Consider the following 24,329-nt stretch of genomic DNA (forward strand, 5'->3'; position numbering starts at 1 on the left):
AAAACTGTTAAGAAACTTAATAACTGTGATGCCTTCTTGCATCCACTCACTGCCCATCAAAGTCATCTTCCATCCCTTATTGGGGTGTAAGTTAGGGAAGACTAAAGTGAATGGTTTAATGGGTGTACTGAGCATTGGCACTTAAAAATAAGTCACAAGGTTGAAGAGTCCAAAAGGGTGACTCTTTAATTGGTGGCATTCTCCAAAGCAAGAATCTCAGGGAAAGGGTATGTGACCCTCGTCAGCATTTTATTTTATTTTATTTTTAAACAACAGATAGCCAATTTATTTAAAAGCCTGATTTAAAAAATATAGAATGCTTCACGAATTTGCGTGTCATCCTTTCGCAGGGGCCATGCTAATCTTCTCTGTATCATTCCAATTTTAGTATATGTGCTGCCGAAGCGAGCACCCTCGTCAGCATTTTAGGTGGGATCTGGCTCTGTGGTTCTTTCCCAAGAGTTCATTCCTAGACCTGCCATGTCACTCAGCCTCATGAGTCATGTACTCAATGTCTACTCACTAGTGGGAATGTTAATGTGCTATACATTCTTCTTATGAAGTATTCAACATCAAACTCATATTTGCCTTAAGTGTTTTTTCATTCTTATTTATGTGGGTGATAGAAAGAGAATGGATAATATTTGGCACTTTACAGCAAGGCCTTTTAAATGGGGTGTGTTTGATTTTACACTGGATACCTGATATATGCAGATGATTTTGGAACTAAATAATATTCCATTCTTTATGTGTATATCACATTATCTTTATTGATTCATGTGTGGACAAACATTGAGGTTGTTTCATATCTTGGTCTTGGTGATGAATACTATAATGAACATTGGAGTGCAGACATATGTTTGAGACAGTGGTTTCATTCCCCTTGGAAATATACCCAGAAGTAGGATTGCTGTATCATATTGTAGTTCTTTCTGGTCCTGACTGCTTCCCCAGCCAGTTCTTTTAAGGAGAAGAATTATAGAAGTTAGAGGCTCAAAAGCAGGCAGAGTTTCACTGCTCAGGAAAGATGGAATGACTAGCTCAATATGGTCCTTCCTTCTGGTTCCCTAAAGCCTTGAGGTGGAAAGGCGGTTGCTAAGAGTGGCCTTCCCTAGAGCTACTGTAGGAACTCAATGGGAAAGCATAAGTGTGAAAGGTTCATTGCACCTTGTGTACTCAAGAGTGCCTCCTGGCCACTTCTCTTTCCTGACACTACCTTGGCTCAGCATACCTAGAGGACAGAAGATAACAGTGCACATTGTTAATTGTGACCTGAGAACATGACCCTCTGGCAAAGATGAGAGTTTTTGTAATGGGGGCTGTTCCTTATTTATTTATCCAGCCTCACTAGAATTTTGGACTTAGCTGCTGAGAAAGCTTTACTGTTTCAGTTTCATTCTGTGCACTACCTCAGTCTGTGGAAAATGGCTCAAGAAATGGCATTTAGAATATTAACCCAAGGGACTCTTCTGGGAGGCAAAATGCTGATGTTTCTGGTGAATAACAGCACTTGGTTGACTTGGCCACTCAGTCTCTCATATTGGTAGTGTGGTGTGTTCCCCTGCAGAGACTGATGACAGTGGCTTGTCTCTTCTTCCAATATACTGTCCAGACAATTTCTTCCTTCAATACTCCCATGGCTCACATGCCCTGTGACCTCTTAAAAAATGCATAACAGACACAGGAAATGTTGGGTCCCGGGGAAGAAATTGGCCATGGACTGTTGACAGGCTTCTGTGCTCTGACACCAAGGTGATAAGCTCAGTGATGCCCACTCTGGAGAGCAAGAGCATATTAGGAATCATGAAGAATCCCAATTCTGTGGTGGAAATGCGGTTGGAGTCTTATCCAAGAGTTTTCCATATTCTTCCAAGCATTTCTGCACTCTTCTGCTGACCATACTCTGCACGTTGGTGGGAAGAGAAACATCACGTGGGTCCTGTCCATGAACAGTGCATGAAGCTGGGGATATTGGGATCCTCATGGGCATGTACAGATGAGCCTGCATGCGTCCTGAGTCTGGTCTCCAGGTTGGAGGACTAACCCTTGCTATTCCTCTTGCTGAAGTGGGTATATATCTGCAGGCTGTTGCTGTCCCTTCACCTATTTAGCTGCTAGAAGGCATTGCTGCTTGGTGATGTGCTCCCTCTGCCATTTTGGTCTTGTCATGAGAGGTGGTAATATTGCCTCAAGGGGATTTTGCCAGCACTCTCAAGATAAAGGGTGCTGTAGACACAAGCGTGAGGCATTTGTGCACCATGTGAGACCTCAGGTACTGGAGGGATGAGTGGATAAGGGGGGTTGCATTTTGAGGAGGGAAAGGGGCACCATGGTTTCCTTATTTCAGACTTTCTATTTCTATTGAATATTGAAATCTGGGGCCAGCTCATCAGGGCCCAGCAGGAATATGAAGACATTCTGAGAGTAGAAGCAAAAATAGATGGTGGAAAAGAAAAGAAAAGAAAAAGACAAACAAACAAATAAAAAAACAACAACAACAACAAAAAAAAAACAAAATAGATGGTGGAGAAGAAAAGGGACTTTGGTGTGAAAGTTGTGCTGGGCATTGTGAGTCCAGAGATGTGTCTCCTCCCCTTTCTCCATTCTCCCACACTACCTTTGGGTCAGCAAAGTTGGGGGACAGAAGATAGCAGTGTGGACAAGGATGGTTATGACATGGGAATTGATGACTCTCTTGTAAAGTTGAAGCCTTTATTATGCCCTGACCGGTTTGGCTCAGTAGATAGAGCATCGGCCTGCGGACTCAAGGGTCCCAGGTTCGATTCCGGTCAAGGGCATGTACCTTGGTTGCGGGCACATTCCCAGTAGGGGGTGTGCAGGAGGCAGAAGATCGATGTTTCTCTCTCATCGATGTTTCTAGCTCTCTATCCCTCTCCCTTCCTCTCTGTAAAAAAATCAATAAAATATATTTTAAAAAAATTTAAAAAAGGGACAGGGTGTTATTTTCCAAGTGAATTATGTGTTTTTTTTCTGCCAGTGAAGGCTTTTCTGTCTCATGCTTGGTCTGTATTGCAGGAGGCCTGTGAAAAATGGCCACCCAGGGAAATTAGCCCTTTACCCTGCTAAGTTGTTGCACAGTACAATCATCTGAGAGGGTTTTGAGAAGGAACTGCTGTTGCTTATGCTGATTTTGTTCTCCAGAGACATTTCCTTCCTTTCTCCTGTACCTTTACTAATTCTTGGGCATTGCTTATGGTATTCATTTCCCTCTCTGTTTTTCAGGAGGGTCTGGCTGAGTTTCTGGTTTCAACTGCTTATGTCTTTCCCTCATTACCTAGATCTGAGGAATTGCAAGCAAATTTGCTGCCAGGTCCATGTAGGAACAGTCCTGGGTTGTAAAATTGCCAAGAGGCCCATCTAGCTGTTTAAAAGAGTTTCCATACATTGCCAGAGGACAGAAGTTCTCTCACTGCTGACACAGCTGATTCTCATAGCCACCTGGCCTGGAGGTCAAACCCTCCCTGGTATTAGCTACAACAATCAAGGTTTAATTATAAGACTGCGAACAAAGACCACTAGGGGGTGCACCAAGGAAGCATAACAAAATGCAGAGACAAAGAAACAGGACAAAATTGTCAATGGAAGATATAGAGTTCAGAACCACACTTTTAAGGTCTCTCAAGAACTGTTTAGAAGCCGCCGATAAACTTAATGAGATCTACAAGAAAACTAATGAGACCCTCGATGTTATATTGGGGAACCAACTAGAAATTAAGCATACACGGACTGAAATAACGAATATTATACAGACTCCCGACAGCAGACCAGAGGAGCGCAAGAATCAAGTCAATGATTTGAAATGCGAGGAAGCAAAAAACACCCAACCGGAAAAGCAAAATGAAAAAAGAATCCAAAAATGCGAGGATAGTGTAAGGAGCCTCTGGGACAGCTTCAAGCGTACCAACATCAGAATTATAGGGGTGCCAGAAGATGAGAGAGAGCAAGATATTGAAAACCTATTTGAAGAAATAATGACAGAAAACTTCCCCCACCTGGTGAAAGAAATGGACTTACAGGTCCAAGAAGCACGGAGAACCCCAAACAAAAGGAATCCAAAGAGGACCACACCAAGACACATCATAATTAAAATGCCAAGAGCAAAAGATAAAGAGAGAATCTTAAAAACAGCAAGAGAAAGAAACTCAGTTACCTACAAGGGAATACCCATACGACTGTCAGCTGATTTCTCAACAGAAACTTTGCAGGCCAGAAGGGAGTGGCAAGAAATATTCAAAGTGATGAATACCAAGAACCTACAACCAAGATTACTTTACCCAGCAAAGCTATCATTCAGAATTGAAGGTCAGATAAAGAGCTTCACAGATAAGGAAAAGCTAGAGGAGTTAATCACCACCAAACCAGGATTATATGAAATGCTGAAAGGTATCCTTTAAGAAGAGGAAGAGGAAGAAAAAGGTAAAGATACAAATTATGAACAACAAACATGCATCTATCAACAAGTGAATCTAAGAATCAAGTGAATAAATAATCTGATGAACAGAATGAACTGTTGATTATAATAGAATCAGGGACATAGAAAGGGAATGGACTGACTATTCTTGCGGGGGAAAGGGGTGTGGGAGATGCGGGAAGAGACTGGACAAAAATCGTGCACCTATGGATGAGGACAGTGGGTGGGGAGTGAGGGCGGAGGGTGGGGCGGGAACTGGGAGGAGGGGAGTTATGGGGGGAAAAAAAAGAGGAACAAATGTAATAATCTGAACAATAAAGATTTAATAAAAAAATAAATAGATAAAATAAAAAAAATAAAAAAGAGTTTCCATACATTGCCGAGAGGCAGAAGGTAAATTTAACTTTTATTGCTTATCCTCTAGCCTGCTTATGCTTTTACCCCTACCAGTGTCTTCAAGGGGAGTTCTCCTATGATCAACTGGAATGAGGATTAAAATACAAATGTTGTTAAAATATGGTTTAAGTTGATATGCTGATATATATATATATATATATATATATACACACACACATATACATACATACATACTCAGATAAACAAATATCTGCTCATTACATTGCCCAACTTTAGGAGTGCCAAAAATAAATACATTAAATATCTGCAAGTTAAAATGAGAGGGCTAGCTGGTTTTGTTAAAATTCATTTTAACAGTTTTAGCTGACCAACATATGCTAATGAAATTCAACTTAAAGTTATAAGCAGTGGATATGATAGAAAGCATTGTGTGTGGTACTTAGGAGTATTCCTCAAGCAGAATCTGCTTTGTGCTCAGAACATAGCTAGGTTTACAGTTTCAACAGTAAGCAGCAATAAAAGACCAAGAAAGTTCCCAATTTATCTCATAAACGCCTTCTAATAGCAAGGAAAGAATGAAAAAGAAATCACCATTTTTTTAACAATGGACTTAATTGGAGTTATACTGTACGTATACCAGCTGTTTGGATAAAAAGTGCTAAGACAGTAAGATACTTGGTAAAGTACCTTTGATTTAAAACCCTCCACATGATGAAACCAAGATGGCGGCATAGGTAAACACCGGAGTTAGCTGCCTCGAACAACCACTTCAAAATACAACTAAAAGATGGAACGGACATCGCCCAGAACCACAGGAAGACTGGCTGAGGGGAAATTCTTCAACTAGAAGGAAAGAGAACAGCATACGAGACTCAGAGGAGGCGCAGTGCGGAAAATACAAAGGTGCGGAGGTACGCGTGGAGCGGGCTGGCGGCTGAGGGCGCGGTTGTCGTTTTCAATTGGGAGGGAGTCTCAGATTCTGAGCTCCAGTTCTGGGCAAGTCTCTAGGGACCCAGACTCAAACGGGAGAAGCGGGACTGTCTGGCATCGGTCGGAACGCGAGGGCAGCTTTCTCTCTGAGGTTTGCAGCGGTTGCTGGGACTCTGAGAGGCAGAGCCTCTGGGGATGGGACTGAGAGCAGCCATAACTGCTCCCTCCACCCGCTCTGTTGATCCCCTGGGACCCGCCCCGCCCAAGCCCTGCGCAGAGCCATTTGCCGGATAGCCTCAGGCAAAGGCTAGATTAGCACCTCTCTAGAGGACAGAAATTTTCCCACTGCAGACACAGCTGATTATCACAGCCAATTGGCCTGGAGGTCAAATCCCCCTAGTATTAACTACAACAATCAAGGCTTAACTACAACAAGACTGTGCACAAAGACCACTAGGGGGTGCACCAAGAAAGCATAAAAAATGCGGAGACAAAGAAACATGACAAAACTGTCAATGGAGGATATTGAGTTCAGAACCACACTTTTAAGGTCTCTCAAGAACTGTCTAGAAGCGGCCGATAAAGTTATGGAGATCTACAAGAAATCTAATGAGACCCTCGATGTTATGATAAAGAACCAACTAGAAATTAAGCATACACGGACTGAAATAACGAATATTATACAGACTCCCAACAGCAGACCAGAGGAGCGCAAGAATCAAGGCAAAGATTTGAAATGCGAGGAAGCAAAAAACACCCAACCGGAAAAGCAAAATGAAAAAAGAATGTGAAAATACGAAGATAGTGTAAGGAGCCTCTGGGACAGCTTCAAGCGTACCAACATCAGACTTATAGGGGTGCCAGAAGATGAGAGAGAGCAAGATATTGAAAACCTATTTGAAGAAATAATGACAGAAAACTTCCCCTACCTGGTGAAAGAAATAGACTTATAAGTCCAGGAAGCGCAGAGAACCCCAAACAAAAGGAATCCAAAGAGGACCACACCAAGTCACATCATAATTAAAATGCCAAGAGCAAAAGACAAAGAGAGAATCTTGAAAGCAGCAAGAGAAAGAAACTCAGTTACCTACAAGGGAATACCCATACGACTGTCAGCTGATTTCTCAACAGAAACTTTGCAGGCCAGAAGGAAGTGGCAAGAAATATTCAAAGTGATGAATGCCAAGAACCTACAACCAAGATTACTTTACCCAGCAAAGCTATCATTCAGAATTGAAGGTCAGATAAAGAGCTTCACAGATAAGGAAAAGCTAAAGGAGTTCATCACCACCAAACCAGTATTATAGGAAATGCTGAAAGGTATCCTTTAAGAAGAGGAAGAAGAAGAAAAAGGTAAAGATACTAATTATGAACAACAAATATGCATCTATCAACAAGTGAATCTAAGAATCAAGTGAATAAATAATCTGATGAACAGAATGAACTGGTGATTATAATAGAATCAGGGACATAGAAAGGGAATGGACTCAGTATTCTTGGGGGGGAAAGGGGTGTGGGAGATGCGGGAAGAGACTGGACAAAAATTGTGCACCTATGGATGAGGACAGTGTGGGGGGGGTAAGGGCAGAGGGTGGGGTGGGAACTGGGTGGAGGGGAGCTTTGGGGGGAAAAAAGAGGAACAAATGTAATAATCTGAACAATAAAGATTTAATAAAATAAAAAACAACAACAACGAGTTCAGCCCTAGCTGGTTTGGCTCAGTGGATAGAGCATCAGCCTGGGGACTGAAGGGTCCTGGGTTCGATTCCAGTCAAGGGCACATTCCCAGGTTGTGGGTTCGGTCCCCAGTGGGGGGTGTGCAGGAGGCAGCTGATTAATGATTCTCTCTTATCATTGATGTCTCTATCTCCCTCTCCCACTCCCTTCCTCTCTGAAATCAATAAAAATATATTTAAAAAAAAACCTCCACAAACCTCCCCCCACAAACCTCAAGATATGTGTTTGTGTGTATAATAGCTTTAAAGCAATAACCTGGGTGGTGAGCACACTATAGAGCAGGGGTGGGCAACCTTTTTGTGAGTGCGTGCCAAAACCAGCAAAATCTCTGACTCAAAATTCTTCTGCGTGCCAACCCTAATTTTTTGAGAACATGTTGCACCTACTTGATATCTCTTAAGGTGTACATATGTGAAGAACCTTGAAGAAATAATAAAATTCATTTGAGCAACAAAAACACAGTATATGATGATGAAAAATACATTTATTTTTAATGTATACATGTTATGTAAAATTATTTATTTATCTAAGATGCACCTACACTGAATTTATCTGAAAAATAAAAAAGTTGATATTAAGAAAAACATTGTAAATAGAAGATTATAAGAGAGGGTTTTGTGTGCCAGCAAAAGTTACTGGCGTGCCATGTTTGGCACGTGTGCCAAGGTTTGCCCACCCCTGCTATAGAGTATACAGATGTTGATTTATAATCTTGTACACTTGAAAATTTTATGTTATTAACCAATGTTACCTCAATAAATTTAATTTTTTTAAAAAAAGAAAAATGCGTTTGTTGCTTAGGGTTTTTGCATTTTGTAAAATACTTGTGTTCTTCCAATAAAATTTATTTATTTCAGTAGATCCCACTTGTAGAACTTTACTCTTCACAATGAACACTGGCATGATCAAGGAAACTGTGACTCTGCCATGTGCATCATTGAGGGAACCAGGGCAGAGTTCGGAGCTATAGCATCTGATGCATTAAGGACAGGGGTTTGGTGGGGATGAATGGGCTTCCAGGCCATTATGGAAGTTCTTCCCCTTTGTAATCTCTCCCCTATGTTAGGGAAGTATTCCCCTAAAGGTAGTAGGTAATTTAATATCTCCCTATGAGAAGTGATCCTTTTAGCCACTTTGTGAAGGCCATGATTACATATTTGAGGATGATGGAGGTGGTATGGAGAATCCTGATACTCCCAATGTTAAGACAGATGTAGGGTGACCAGCATGATTGTACAGAAGATCAGCCCAGAAGTCAGTAGAACTGAAATTAGATGCAGCAGGCACACAGTTTATTCCAAGTGAAGCCTACATTTGAATCTTGGTCCCTTGTGTCTGAGGCATCTTTCATTACACTACATCAGTAGGTGTAGTATAATAAAGGCTCTGTAATAGCAGAATTAAATTAAGTGAGTAGAAGAATTGTTTGGCATAGTTTTTTCTCTAAACATATGCATATAGTAGCTGTTCTTGTTTAAAATTTCCAATGAGCTAAAATTGCCTGTCTTCTGTACAGCTTACCATAGTTTAAACATTTCAGAAAATAACATTATTGTGGTCATTAAAATCTCCCCATACTGGAAAGGAAACCAAGACCCTGACAGTTTGCCCTGCCTATGGATATGTTATGCTGAGTAGTTGAGCATAGGTTTCTCTTTGGATTTCATAAAGATCTTGGGTTCAGCAATTCTGTTCTTGCCATCCAGTCCAGAGGGGCCCAAGCTGCAATGTTCCATTTCCTGCCTGAGAAAGTGCATAGGTTAACTTTTTTAAATCAATAGACTAGTTTAGTATTTGTGAAGGGTTTATTCATTGAGACTTTGGTGTGTTGTCCTAGCCGGTTTGGCTCAGTGGATAGAGTGTTGGCCTGTGGACTAAAGGGTCCCGGGTTCGATTCTGATTAAGGGCACTTTGGTTGCGGGCTCCTCTCTGGCCCAGGCCCTGGTCCCTGGTCAGAGCATCGTGCAGGAGGCAACCAGTCAATGTGTTTCTCTCACATCGATGTTTCTCTCTGCCTTTCCCTCTCTCTTCCATTCTCCCTAAAAATCAATAGGAAAGTATCTACAGGTGAGGATTAACAACAACAAAAAGACTTTGGTGTGTTTTCCCCCCCTCCCAATCTACTCTTAGTCTGTCTTTCCCATCTTGGTAAGTGACAACTCTTCCCTTCCTATTGCTCAAGCCAAACACCTTGATGTACTCCTGGACTCCTCTGTATTTTTCATGCCTCACATTGATTCCATCAGCAAATCCTCAGCTATACCTTCAATGTACTGCCAGAATCTGACCAGTGTTTTGTACCTCCACTTGTCCAAGCCATCGTTACATTTTCCTGGGTTATTCTGGGTAATAGTACCTGCTTCTTCCCTTGCTCTATCTAGTCATTTCTTGTACATCTCTTTTGTTAAACATCTGTATGTTTCTGGGTAAAGCACTCGGAGTTACAATTGTTGGGTCACAAGGATGCTTATGTTTAGCTTTGGTAGATATTGACAAAAAAGTTCCCCATTTGGTTTGACCTATTTGCTCTCCCACCAGCAGTGCAACTTCATAGTAAAGTTAAAGAAATAAGTAGTCTGAGGAAGAAAACATGGCTACCATCCCATCTATTAATACATTAAGTGTATTCATTTTTCCTTCCTTCTTTTTAAATTGGGAAATGCCTTCTCATGCTATTGAAATGACACAGTGGCATTTGGAAGATTTGTGTATGTTGCTATTAGTGGTAAACTGAATACTCTTTCCACAGCACCATCTTCTGAGTCCTGACTAATGGGCAGAGACATCTGTCAGGCCGAGAAACTGGTTTCCCCAAGTCAGCCCTCTGTTGATATATTCTTTGGGAAGGAATACTTTGAAAAATATACCTGATGACAGACCCTTCAGAGAGATGCCTTTTGAAATCCAGTCATTTCAAGAACCTTTTATCTCATCCATTTGTTCATTAGGATCCTACACTATTTGGAGAGCTTGAGACACTCCCAGGTTAATACCAGGTCTTGTATCTACTACTAACTTCCAAAGTGACTTTGGGCAGGTTACTTCCCCTCACAGCCTCTATGTCACCCTCTCATTTGTTTTCATTAAACCACTGACAATTTGATGATGGCTAATACTTGACCTCAGGGACTTTAATCATTTGTGTTGGGCAAGATATAGCAACACACACACACACACACATACACACACACACGAAATGCACACGTGCCTTTCAAGTACCTGTTACACACTTAGTAAAAGCTTCGTTTCTTACAGTCATCAGGGGAGAAGTCAAGAGTATAGAAAGCTCCAGACACAGCTCCAGTTGTACTTCTTTGTGATTCCCTTGGAACTGTCATCCTCTATGATTTGGCTTCATTGTCAGGCTTCATTGGCAAAGTGTCTAAGGGAGTTCCCAAGGGTCACATTCAGATTTTAACAATGTCCACAAGGGAAGAAAAGGAACACATCCTGCATTTACTTCTTAGGAAGGGGAAACCCTTTTCAGAAGCATCCTAGTGCACTTTTCACATTTCTCTGCCCCTGATTGGATCATATTCCCATGGTCTCCCACTTCCTTGCTGACAAAGGGAATGGTAAAATCATGATTAGCTTGCACTAGTCATTGTGGGGGTAATGAGTATTGAAGTCAACTACTTGTAACTCCTTATTCCTCTCCAAGTAGAGAACATAAAAAGCTTATAGTACAACTAGTGGCCCAGTGCACGAATTTGTGCACATTTAAAGGAAATTAATTAGAAAAAATATTTTAATATCGCTATTTTCCCTTTCTCTATAACAGAAGTGTCAACCAAATTAACGATTGACAATGACAGATTGAAACACACCTGTGCGATTAGCGCCAGCGAGAGCTTTACATGTATCGCACATGTGCGAGTCAACTTAGCCTTTTATATATAGAGAATAAACTTGCTTAATTAGACCTGATTTCTGATTTAGCTAAACTTTTTCCGGCCCAGTGAAGCACCCCAACTTCTCTTTCAGGTAATTGTCAGAAACACAGCAGTAAATATCAACACGAAGCAGATTATTATTGTAGATCAGTCAGGGAGAACAAAGGGTAAAATATTTAACTGCAGCAGTGTTTGACTATATTCTGTGCAGTGAGAAAACCTGAAGTCATTTTCAAGGTCCACCATTTCTTACTCCTTTTCAGTTGGGTCAAGTTTCTCAGCTTTCCAAATCTCCGTTTTCCAGCTAATGAAAAGAAAATAGGATTCCACTGAGTCTCCTATCTACCTACTCCAGGACTTCTGTGAGGATTAAATGAGATGAGACATGAGAAAACACTTCACAGACATTTGGTTAAAGTGTAAAATGTTTGCACCTGGCTATAAAGCAAGTCATGTTCCTGGGCTGAAGAAACTCCAAGGAGGCTAGTCGCTAGGGAGAGAAAGCTGGGCATTGCTATGTGATGTCATTACCTGGTGCCCACAGCCACCTTTTCCAGGCTGGGCTGGGCTGTGGGCCGCATTTTGCATCATGGGGTCTCAGCAGCGTTGGCTGCAATTTGGTGGGCTCTCACTCCAGGGTGTTGGCGTGGCCTGTGTCCCACTTGGGGGAAGTCAAGTGTTGCTTTGTCGGCACCAGGTCCACACTGCCGTTTCTCTGTGAATGGCAAGTGCATATCATGGCAGCTCCTGCATTGAGTGTCTGCCCCCTGGTGGTCAGTGTGCATCATAGCAACTGGTCTGGCGGTGGAAGGGACACTTAGCATATTAGCCTTTTATATATAATTTAAGGCCCTATGCATGAAATTCTTGCAAGGGGTTCGGCCCTCGCAGCCGCAATGGCTTGCCTTGGCCCTCGCAGCCCTGGCTTCATCCGGAAGGTCATCTGGAAGGTCATTCAGCTGTCCGGTCTAATTAGCATATTGTGCTTTTATTATTATAGATGTTAGGGTTATCCCAAATCCCCTGAGAGGGATTAAATGGTCATTTTCATGTCATGAGTCATTAATTGCTGTCAATTCTGTTCCATGGGACCAGTGTGTTTGTTTGTGGAGGAGGAGGGCTACCTCACGGAGAGGATAATATCTACTATCCAGAGGTGCTGTTATCCTTCTATATTAACTTAAGGCATATTATCTATGGTTGGGAAGTGAGATGCAGTGTCCATCACAGAATAGAATTGAATACAAAATGAGTGGTAGGCCTTCATGAATTTTATTCACTGTGCTGGGCTCAGGCAGCAGGCTGTGATTCTGCTTTCTGGGTCGTCTAATGCAAACCTGGACCAGATTCTAGCCTGTGATGTATGGCTATAAACCCACAGGTTCTGAACACCGAGTCTTCAGAATGGAGGATGGTCAGGTGAATCTGAGCAAGAAAGCTGCTGTAGTACTTGTGATCCTTCTCCCTGGCCTTCCCCTCAAGGCACCTGCACCCATTGATCTTGGCAACTTGCAACAGGGAGCAGAGCAGCTCCAAACTTTTCAGAGACTAATGGAGACTGCCTTTAAGTCAGTGTTGGTGCCAAGGGACCCAGAACACCCTTGCAGTAGTACTACCGCTGAGTGGAGGGAGCACTCATAGAGGTTAGGTGAAAATGGAGCTCTTCCCCGAGTCTGCCACTAGATGGACTCACTGAGTCCCTGAACCCCTCCTGTGGGACTATTCTACCAGTTCCTGGATGTATTTGTCCTCAGGCCTCCTCTACACATTGTTTCAAATGTGTACTTTTGTGGTTGATGTTCAGCCTCACTGGGACTCTGCCCCCTCAGACAGGAACATTTGGGTCTCTCTTTTTTCTTTAAGTAACATTTACTTTTTAAAAAGTTAACATGTGCATGTAATAGGAAACTGAAAAACACAAGAAGCAAAGAGCAAAGCCATCCCTAATCACAAGCAGTTTATAGTCTGGTGTGTTCTTCTAAATCCCCTGTGTATCTACACAAGTAAACTTCCATGTTTATGTAATTAAGATGGCACAGTTATGTATCATGCTTTCTCACACATCATGAATATTTATAATTTCAAAGTCCCAAAGCTATGATTATTTTGATAACTCTGTACCAACTCAATCTAAAAGAAAATATAATCCTGCCTTAGTTGGTGACCAAAACTATAAAGGACAAAAATAGCTTTGGTCTCCTTTTAAACCCACCAGACCAAGACCCCAATGCCCTCTCCAAGGTTCCATATTTTGTTGGTAGTTGTCAGGGCTACCCTGAGGTTCTGTTGCTTCCTCTAACCTCTGTGCTCTAACACGTGGTGTCACAGAAAACACTAAAGTTATCTTCTGCACCCTTTGAAAGATGTAGAGAGAAAGCATGGGGTGCTTTCTACCCAGGACCATGGTATCATTGTCCCTACTCAAGCTCCTGCTACAGGCTCCTCCAACAAGCCTCCTGACTTCAGAAATCGCCAGCCAGAAACAGCTGCCGGTCTCCTATATACTGCAACATTGGCCCTGGGGAAATGGTATTAGAGTAAGAAGGAGCAAATCAAAGCTATTACAGCTCTTCCTCCTTGAAAACAGAGGAACTGTAATGCAATAGCTCATCCTTGTGGGAATTGCAGAGAATTTTGCCACTATACAGTACTTGAAAAATGCAGGTGTTATCCCTATCGCACACAGACTAATGTGGATCCACAGCTAAAACAGGCTCTCCAGCTAGTGTCAATCACCATGGTACTAATTCTGCCCCTTAGCCTTTAGCATCTGGCAAATCCAATAGTGCTCAAAATGGTTGGGGTAAATCCGTATGCTATGTGGAGCCTGTGGCGAGCCCCGATAAGAGAACCTCAGAGAAGGCTGCTAAGATGTAATATCTACTATGAACCAGCCGCCAATATATAGTGCTGTTTCTCCCACTGACAACATTTGCAAGTCTGGAAACAGAGAAGTGGAAATAAAGGTGATGCCTCTCATAATTATAATAATAGACCTGACTTTCCGGCAGCATTTTTACTTCCAGTCCCTGCAATTTTTATCTCTGCTCGTTTAGAGGTTTTCGTTCCCTAGAAAAAAACACATCCCCTTTGAGATGAAACCATGGGTCCCCTAAAGTTGAAGCCACTCAGCTTCTGGAGCCATTCAAAACAGGTGATTATGGTGTTCAAACTGTAGAATGAAGAAAGGAGGGATATGGATGAGACTCAGCTCTCCTAAATTGCATTCTCATTCTATAATCCTGAGGGGGTGCACAGCAGAGTACTGCAACCTTGCAAACGACCACCAATGGCTCGGACTCCTTAGCAATGAGAAACTGAGACTCCCCAGTAGGTAAGGAATGTGGCATTGGAAGAGATGTCTCAAATAACAGGGCCATCTCATGACTCTGTGCAGAAATAATGACTGCACCTTTTTCTAGCTGTATTTCTGTGCTTATTGTCACTTTAAAACTCCTGTCACCTCTTGTTTAGTATTGTAAATAGGATAGAGTGGAGCTGCTGCTGGAGAATTCACCATTTAGGTAGTGGAATTGTAGACTATCAAGTAGGGATAATGGCAATGCTAGAGAAAGAAGAGACATACATCACTGGGAGGACTTGACCTACAAACAGGGGTTGCCATGACCTCATCTCTGACTATGATAACTGGAAAAGTTTGTGTGTGCTGTCTCTCTCTGGATAGGTCTTGATTGTACATGGCATAGTTAAATGATGCCAGGAGGGAGCATTTTTTTGAATCAATGGAAGAAGGGTATATTTGTACATGCTAGGGGTACAAGGAGTAGAAGGTAATTATTGTCTGCTATACTTTTCTATCTACCTACCATCCCTTCCTTTTAGCAACTGCTGAAAATCACAGAGATTCATTTCTTCAGACCACAGGAGTACTTGGGATAGAAACACAGATGATGGAAAGACATTAGTAAAGCCCCTGAATATGGACAGCCTTGCTTGTTTTGGTGCCTCCATCTTTTAAGACTTTGGTTTCCTTGCCCGGAATCATTCAGATTCTTTGGTTCATCAAAATTGAGCATTTGAACTTGACCTCTAGGTTCCCAATCAGTTTTCAGGAAAGATTTGAAATGAAGCTGTTAGATTTCTAGTAAAACTACCCAAAGTGGGGACTTGTGTTAAGTCATGTCTTGAAAGACAGAATGTTTACAACCCTCTGACCAATCCTACCTGTATACTGACATACCTCAAACATAATATGGGTTCTGCTCCAGATTACCTCAATAAAGCAAATATGGCAATAAATGAGTCTTAATCATTTTGTTGGTGGAGGATCTTGTTTTCAATTTGTAAAAAGCGCAACATCGCCCTAACCGTTTGGCTCAGTGGATAGAGCGTCGGCCTGGGGACTGAAAGGTCCCAGGTTCGATTCCTGCCAAGGGCATGTACCTTGGTTGCGGACACATCCCCCAGTGGGGAGTGTGCGGGAGGCAGCTGATCGATGTTTCTCTCTCATCGATGTTTCTAACTCTCTATCCCTCTCCTTTCATCTCTGGAAAAAAATCAATAAAATATATATATATTTTTTAAAAGCCCAACATCTGTGAAGTACAGTGAAACAGAGTATGGCTGTACTGGGGACTTGGATTCTAGAGAAAGTGTCTCTGAGTTGCTGGAGAAGGGAATCAATGCCAGTAGTCATTTGGGTGACAAGAACCAGTCAGAGTCTAAAGGCAGCCAGGGAACTGGGTAACTGCTTCCAAGGAAGGAGTCAATGATCACAAAAGAAAGCCCAGGTCGTGGGCCAGCCTGAGGGCGTCCGGGGTCTGGAACCTGAACCTGTGCTTATAAAGTCAAAAGTTTGGTCTTATCAGGAGAGAACCTGGAGAAAAGAAGGGGAAAATGACATTCAAGGTATTACAGATCTGGCATGTAAGAGGGGAGCTCTCTTCCATTTTGTGATTTCAAAGTACTGCATCTTTAGTGAAGGAGGAGTCAAAGGACATTTTTTGTTGCTCTAGGTCAGTAGTTCTCAACCTTGGCTGCACATTAGAATCACCTGGGAATCTTTTTAAAATCCTGATTTCTGGGCCTCATCCTCCGGAAATTCTGTTTCTTTGTTAGTAATGTTGTGGCCCCACCCCATAACAAAGAAACAGAATTTCCGGAGGATGAGGCCCAGAAATCAGGATTTTAAAAAGATTCCCAGGTGATTCTAATGTGCAGCCACGGTTGAGAACCACTGCTCTAGGTAGTGGTAACAGTGCTCAAGGGAACTGCACTGACCTTAAGCCTATGTCAAAAGTTACCATAGATACTCAGCTCTGGGAAGTCAGTTATGGAAGAGAACAGGTTAATAATTCCAAGGATGAGGTAGATTCACTGGCTTTTTTTTTTTTTTTGTCTCTGTGAGAGAGAAATTTTACCTGTAGTGAATTAGAAGATATGATTTGAAAAGTGAAACAAAACCAAAAGCCTGTGCTCTTTGCTAGTTAAAAAATTTAAATCTAACCGTTGAGAAATGTGTTAATGGGCAAAACGCTATGTTTTCTGAAGAAAAGGTCATATTTAATTAGTTCTACATTGAAACCATTTTGCTTTTAAATTTGATTAGTTGTTATAAAGAATGCTTTAAAAATATTTTTATTGATTTCAGAGAAGAAAGGAGATGGAGAGAGAAAAAGAAGCATCAATGATGAGAGAGAATCATTGATCAGCTATCTCCTGCAAGCCCCACACTGGGAATAGAGCCATAAACCAGGGCATGTGCCCTGGCCTGGAATCATCAAACTGTGACCTCCAGGTTTATAGGTAGACGCTCAACCACTGAGCAACACTGGCTGGGCTATAAAGAATGCCTTTTGATGTTTCGTTAAAATTAATTTCTTTGGTTAGAATTCAAGTCCTCTGTACGTGAACTTTGAATTGCATGTAACCCTATTGTACATTTAGTTTATTTCCGCTGTCTTGTTTTCTGACCAATATTGAAATGTAAGAACATCATGGGACACTTATCCAATTTTTAGGTTTTGAAAAGTTTTGAAAACTTAATCACATTTTGTTTTTATATTAATTTTGACATTGTAGAAATTTGCTTATACAAGATCACATAAAGTGAGGAAGCCCTGGGCTATCTGAAGATTACTGGCCATTTTTAGTTTTAAAGCATTTCCTTATGGTCAATTGTTTGCTTGGAAAGCAAGGAAATTCTATTTTGTGTGATGATTCAGGAACATTTTAGGATATACATATAATATTGCAGAAAATAGGAAGGCAGAATCTACCTGGCCTCAGGTGCCACTCGCCAATTCCTCTTCCCCTAAATTTCCTTCTAATTGCAATAAATTTATCCTATATAATAAAAGCCTAATATGTTAAGTGTCCAGTAGTCCATACAACCAATCAAAGTGTAATATGCTAATGATATGCTAAGGCTGCTCAACTGCTTGCTATGATATGCACTGGCCACCAGGGGGCAGACAGTCGACTGGTAGGTTAGCTTGCTGCTGGGGTCCAGCTGATTGGGACTGAGCGAGATGGGCCAGACATGCCCTAGAGCCCTCCCACGGTCCCTCCTCTGCTGGTCAACCTCCTGTGTCCCTACCCGGCCCTGATTGTGCACGGGGTGGGGGAGGAGGGGGAGTCCCTTGACCTGGCCTGCACCCTCTCACATTCCAGGACCCCTCAGGGGATGTAGGAGAGCCGGTTTCGGCCTGATCCTGCTTAACACAGGAGCTGCCCCCTGGTGATCAGTGCGCTCCCACAGGAGGAGTGCTGCTCAGCCAGAAGCTGGGGCTCATGGCTGGCGAGTGCAGTAGGCCTAAGCTGGCAGTTGGACATCCCCCAATGGCAGCTGGACTGTGAGAGGGTGCCGGCCAGGTTGAGGGACTCCCCCACCCAAGTGCACAAATTTTGAGCACTGGGCCTCTAGTTTTTAAATAAGTTTTAATATTTGATCAAAGCAATATACACACATATACTTCTTTAATTGAATAGTATAAAAGGGCACATCTATAATGAAAAGCAGGAAATCCCTGCCCATCCCTTTCAACTCTTGCTTCTCCAGCCCAGAGGCAAAACTTTTACACATGTCTGTTTAGTGATCACCTCAATTTTTAATAATATGCTTTTATTACTATTTATTGTTTTGATGACTTGGGGTGTTTTCTGCTTATTTCTTGCTGTCCCCTCCACTCTCCTCCTCACCCCATATGGTTGTATCATTATTTTTAACTCTTCTGTTGGTTACTTTGCTCATTTTAATACTAGCATAACCACTAAATCTGTCTTATTCCTTTTTAATTTAATTTTCTATTTTTCAATTATAATGGACATTCAATATATTAGTTTCAGGTGTACAGCATAGTGGTTAGACATTATATAAGACTGGAAGCCCAATGCATGAAGATTCGTACAAGAACAGGCCTTTTTCCCCTGGCTGCTGGCACTGGCTTCCCTCCGGCACCCAGGACCCGGGCCTTCGCTCTGGTCTCTGCCTTCCGCCTTTGCTCCAGCCCTGCTGCCTTCGTGTAGCTCCCTCCTCCCCTCCAATACCAAGCGTCCCGCCCCGCCCTGGCTGCTCAGCGCCTGCATGCACGCACACTGCCCAGAGGCCCGGAGCAGCCGTCTCGGGGTGGAACCCCTGTGTTGTCACCATGGCAATGACACAAGCATCCCTACCGGCTGCCACCATCTTTGTTGCATCAATTTGCATATTCCCTCCTTATTGGCTGTGGGCGCCACCATCTTTGTTGTGAAAGTGATGGTCAATTTGCATATTCTGTCTTTATTAGATAGGATATAAAGTGATAAGTGATTTCCCCCATGTCCTTTGAACTACACCCTATCTAAGCTTCCCACTTCATGAGCATAACACCACTATTTCATTTTCTCTGCCCTGCCAGTACTGTCAAGTTTGTTATGGTCCATTCTGTTCCATAACTGTAATTATGTTTTCCCTGTGAGATTTACTCCAAAAACGGAAAACCATAACTAATATTTCCATTGTCATAATCATCTAAATATTGTTCACTGAATAGCAAAGTCAAATGCTATGACTGGGTTTTCTCATCTGTGATTGCAGTCTTGATTCATGTGCCAATGCTCAAGCAGATTTCTTTTTTCATACTCCTGGCAACTGTTCAAACCAGGCCACATCTGAAGTTGCTTCATGTGTGAAGCATGCTTTCCTTGTACAATTTGAAATGTTTGTTTCCATGTAGTTTCTGTTTACCATTATGTTTTTCTTTGTGGATGAAACTTTCAGATCATGTCATTAATTTCTCCACATTCTAACTCCATCTGTCTACTGCTTAGAATTCATTTCATTCAGCTGGAAATCTATTTACTTATTATTCTAATTTTGAAGTTTGGCTTCCGATTTGGACCATTCTTGCACAGTTGACCTTTATTTAAGTGGCTAATAATCTTTCTTCTTTTTATTTTCCTTTAAAGCATCCTGTGCTCATTGTCATTTCCTAAAGGTCATGCTGTTTTTGTTTAATGGTTGCAAGAATTTCTCATATTTCTGAGGTTTTTCAGATTTTTAATTTCTTTTCTGTTCCTTGAATTATCTAGTTCCTTGTCAGTCAACTTACAGTTACTAGTATATCTTAGGGTGTTTTTGGTTATTTTGAAGGCTTTCCGTAAATACTGATTTCTAGAGCCCATTTATATTAAAAGATGAGGCACTGGAAAGACAAACCAGCAAGTCTGCGAGTGCAGCCAGCCGAGCTGGTGGCTTTGCTTTAGGGCGGGTGAGCTGATGGGTGGAAGTTAGTCATCCTGAGGAGGGCCCGCAAATGCCACAAAGTTACTTAACCTAAATATGTACTCTCGCTGGCGGACAATGGGAATCACGGAGGCCACGATGTAGAAGTAGGGGAAATTCATGCACAGCCGCGCCAGGCCAGGTCTAAGAAGGTGAGCAGCGTGAGCCCCTTGCAGAAGGCGCCATAGGAGCCGAGGCCCTGGCCAAGCGCGACAGTCGCACCCCCAGACCGGATAGGGCCGCTGCCGCTGCTGCTGTTGATCCGGCGTCCTATACAGTACCCAGAGCCCAGAGCCCAGGGTCTCCAGCCAGCTCTTGGAATACACCAACCGACCAATGGAGGGGCGGACACTGGGGAGAATCCTTGCGGAAGGCCAACTGGGCTGCCCTCCTTCCCCTGAAACACTCCAGGCAAGGCAATCTTGGGAACCCTCTTGACAAAGTTTGGGGACCCTAGGGATGGGGCTGGGCGGGGCACCAGAGATCACGGGAGCCTCAGGACGGGGAGGGGAGAACTGGAGAAAGGTGGAGGTGGTGTAGGGAAGCAAGATGGAAGGGGGAGGGGCGCGTGGCTTATCCGGGTGATCTAGCTTTCTGAAGCTGTTAGTCGATTTTCATTTTTAAAAATTTTTACATTTTAACGGAAGCAAAATGAAACTTGCTTAAACATTAGAAAATGTCCCTCATAAGCCCAATTTTGAGGTGCTTGGAAGTGTGAACCCATTTCTCGTTGCCCTCAAATCCCTTTAGGAACTTTTCTAATCCCCAACTATGGGCTAATACAAATATACAAAAACCTACTAATTTTCTCAACTTTAAAATGCATTGTTGTAATGATTCAAACGACTCATTGGTTTTGTTTTAGATCTTTAGGATTCTTCTAATGCAAGCATGTCAAACTTGTGGCCCACAAAGAATATCTTTGCAGCGCAGCCAATATAACGGTATGTAAGAAACGTTTTAATAAAAATTTTGTAACTTAATTTTTATAATATCCTGTTATACATAATTATTAATACAACATTCGCTAATGACTGATCACTATAATCATGTTGCATTATTTCCCTTACGCGCCTTATGCGCAGGTGCACCATTTCTCTCCACTAATGCTAGCAGCGAATATTTTAGCAGCCGATTGCCACGTCATTAGTCTTGGACTGACTTGTTTGGTGTGAGCAACAGGAAACATTTCACTTTTGGAGAACAAGAAAAATAGGTTTATTTGCGTTACACTTATTAATTTCTGCAGTTATCAGTGTCTGGTTAAGTTAATGTTCAAGAAAAAATATTAATTTTTATTAAAATGTTCTATTACTTTATGTTAACAATTACTCACTTATTTCACCCCTTTGTATTCAGCATGTCTCTATCAAAATAAACCCACGTTTCTATGAAAATTGAGGCTTTTTTTGTGGGGCCCACATAAACTTAAACCTTGTTTGTTTGGCCCGTGTTAGCCTTTGAGTTTGACATGCTTGTTCTAATGGGAAAAGTTACACAAACAAGTTTTTACAAATTGTCAACAGCACAAACGATTAGAACAATGGAAAGCAAATTCCCTGCATAACTTCACATTTCACACCCAACCCTCCACCCCCCAATGTGAAAACAATTCCATTTCCTGTATATATTTTCAGACTTTATGTTGATATATTGCTCTTGCTCTTTTTTTTTACTTTGTTTTTATTTTATTTTATTATTTTTTAATTAAATCTTTATTGCTCAGATTATTACAGTTGTTCCTCTTTTTTCCCCCTAGACTCCCCTCCACCCAGTTCCCACCCCACCCTCCTCCCTCACTCCCCACCCACTGTCCTCATCCACAGGTGCACGATTTCTGTCCAGTCTCTTCCCGCATTCCCCTCACCCCTTTCCCCGCCCCAAGAATAGTCAGTCCACTCCCTTTCTATGCCCCTGATTCTATTATAATCACCAGTTCATTCTGTTCATCAGATTATTCACTTGATTTTCAGATTCACTTGTTGATAGATGTGTATTTGTTGTTCATAATTGGTATCTTTACCTTTTTCTTCTTCTTCCTCTTCTTAAAGGATACCTTTCAGCATTTCATATAATACTGGTTTGGTGGTGATGAACTCCTTTAGCTTTTCCTTATCTGTGAAGCTCTTTATCTGACCTTCAATTCTGAATGATAGCTTTGCTGGATAAAGTAATCTTGGTTGTAGGTTCTTGGCATTCATCACTTTGAATATTTCTTGCCACTCCCTTCTTGCCTGCAAAGTTTCTGTTGAGTAATCAGCTGACATTCGTATGGGTACTCCCTTGTAGGTAACTGACTTTCTTTCTCTTGCTGCTTTTAAGATTCTCTCTTTGTCTTTTGCTCTTGGCATTTTAATTATGATGTGTCTTGGTGTGGTCCTCTTTGGATTCCTTTTGTTTGGGGTTCTCTGCTCTTCCTGGACTTGTAAGTCTATTTCTTTCACCAGGTAGGGGAAGTTTTCTGTCATTATTTCTTCAAATGGGTTTTCAATATCTTGCTCTCTCTCATCTTCTGGCACCCCTATAATTCTGATGTTGGTATGCTTGAAGCTGTCCCAGAGGTTCCTTACACTATCTTCATATTTTTGGATTCTTTTTTCATTTTGCTTTTCCGGTTGGGTGTTTTTTGCTTCTTCGTATTTCAAATTGTTGACTTGATTCTTGCGATCCTCTAGTCTGCTGTTGGGATTCTGTATAATAGTCTTTGTTTCAGTCAGTGTGTGCTTAATTTCTAGTGGTCCTTTATCACAACCTCGAGGGTCTCATTAGATTTCTTGTAGATCTCATTAAGATTATCGGCAGTTTCTAGAAAATTCTTGAAAAACCTTAAAAGTGTGGTTTTGAACTCTATATCCAGTAGTTTGCTTTCCTCCATTTCTGTCATTTGTGCCCTTTTTCTTTGTCTCCACATTTTTTATGCTTCCCTGTGTTGATAAAGTGGTTTTCTGTGCTAAGTGTCCTCTAGGGCCCAGTGGTTCAGCCTCCCCAATTACCTGAGGAGGACACTCTTGGTGCACCCCCTTGTGGGCTTTGTGCACAGTCTTGTTGTAGTTAAGCCTTGATTCTTGTAGGTATCACTGGGAGGAGTTGACCTCCAGGCCAATTGGCTATGAGAATCAGCTGTGTCTGCAGTGGGAGAACTTCTATGCTGGAGACACCCCTCTGGGGCAAGACTTGCTTCAATGAGGCTTTGGTGCTCACTCAGTCTGCCCCTTGAGTGTGTCCTTTATGCTTCCACGGAGCTACAAACTGGATGGTCCCACTCTGACCTCTGGGTGGCTCCTGGCTCCTGGATCTCTAGGGAGGTGCTAATCTAGCCTCTGTCTTAGGCTATCCAGCAAAAGCCTCCCTGCAGGGCTTGGGCAGGGCAGGTTCCACGGGATCAACAGGGCGGGGCTAGCAGTTATGGCTGCTCTCAGAGGCTCTGCTTCTCAGTGTCTGGGCAATCGCTTCTTTCCCCTCCGAGAGAAAGCTGCCCTCGAGTTCTGACTGATGCCAGACAGTCCCGCTTCTCCTGTATGAGTCTGGGTCCCCAGAGACTCGCCTAGAACTGGAGCTCAGAGCTTGAGACTCCCTCCCGATTGAAAACGACAACTGCGCCCTCACCCACCAGCCCTCTCCGCATGCACCTCCGCACCTTAGTATTTTACTTCCGCACTGCACCCCCTCTGAGTCTCAGTATGCTTTTCTCTTTCCTTTTAGTTGTGGAATTTCCACTCAGCCAGCCTTACTGTGGTTCTGGGTGATGTCCGTTCCGTCTTTTAGTTGTATTTTTGAAGTGGTTGTTTGAGGCAGCAAACTCCGGTGTTTACCTATGCCGCCATCTTGGTTTCTCCTGCGCTTGCTCTTATGTCAGTAATATCCACCTGCCTCACTCTCTTTGGCAACTGATTATTACACCTATATATGTTGACTAAAAATTTTAAATAATTAACTAGTTCCCTTTTGATGGACATTCTCAATATTTCAAATTTTTTCTATGCCAAAAATTTTAGTGAACATCATTGTACACATGAATTTACAAGTAGCAGAAGAGTATGAATAATATGATCCCATCTTTATTCATAAAAAACAATCATGTAAACATATATTTAATGTGCCAGGTCAAAAAGTTTTACTAATAATACATGTGGTCCATCAAAAAAGTTTATAGAGACTAGGGCTCTATATAACATGGTGTGTTCATCTTGGAATTTTTCCCAATATGATATTAATAATTATGCTTAATTATTCTTATTTGCATTTTTAAAATTAT

General features: G+C 42.1%; 1 non-coding gene across 1 annotated transcript; it reads right to left on the reverse strand.

The window, feature by feature from the left end:
* Window positions 1-305: 305 nt before the first annotated feature.
* LOC118654784 lies at window positions 306-412 on the reverse strand. Its single transcript, XR_004967052.1, has one exon. It is a non-coding gene; the product is annotated as a U6 spliceosomal RNA (small nuclear RNA).
* Window positions 413-24,329: the final 23,917 nt, after the last annotated feature.

The sequence above is a fragment of the Myotis myotis genome, unplaced genomic scaffold (assembly GCF_014108235.1).
Source record: "Myotis myotis isolate mMyoMyo1 unplaced genomic scaffold, mMyoMyo1.p scaffold_m19_p_4, whole genome shotgun sequence".
NCBI lineage: Eukaryota > Metazoa > Chordata > Mammalia > Chiroptera > Vespertilionidae > Myotis > Myotis myotis.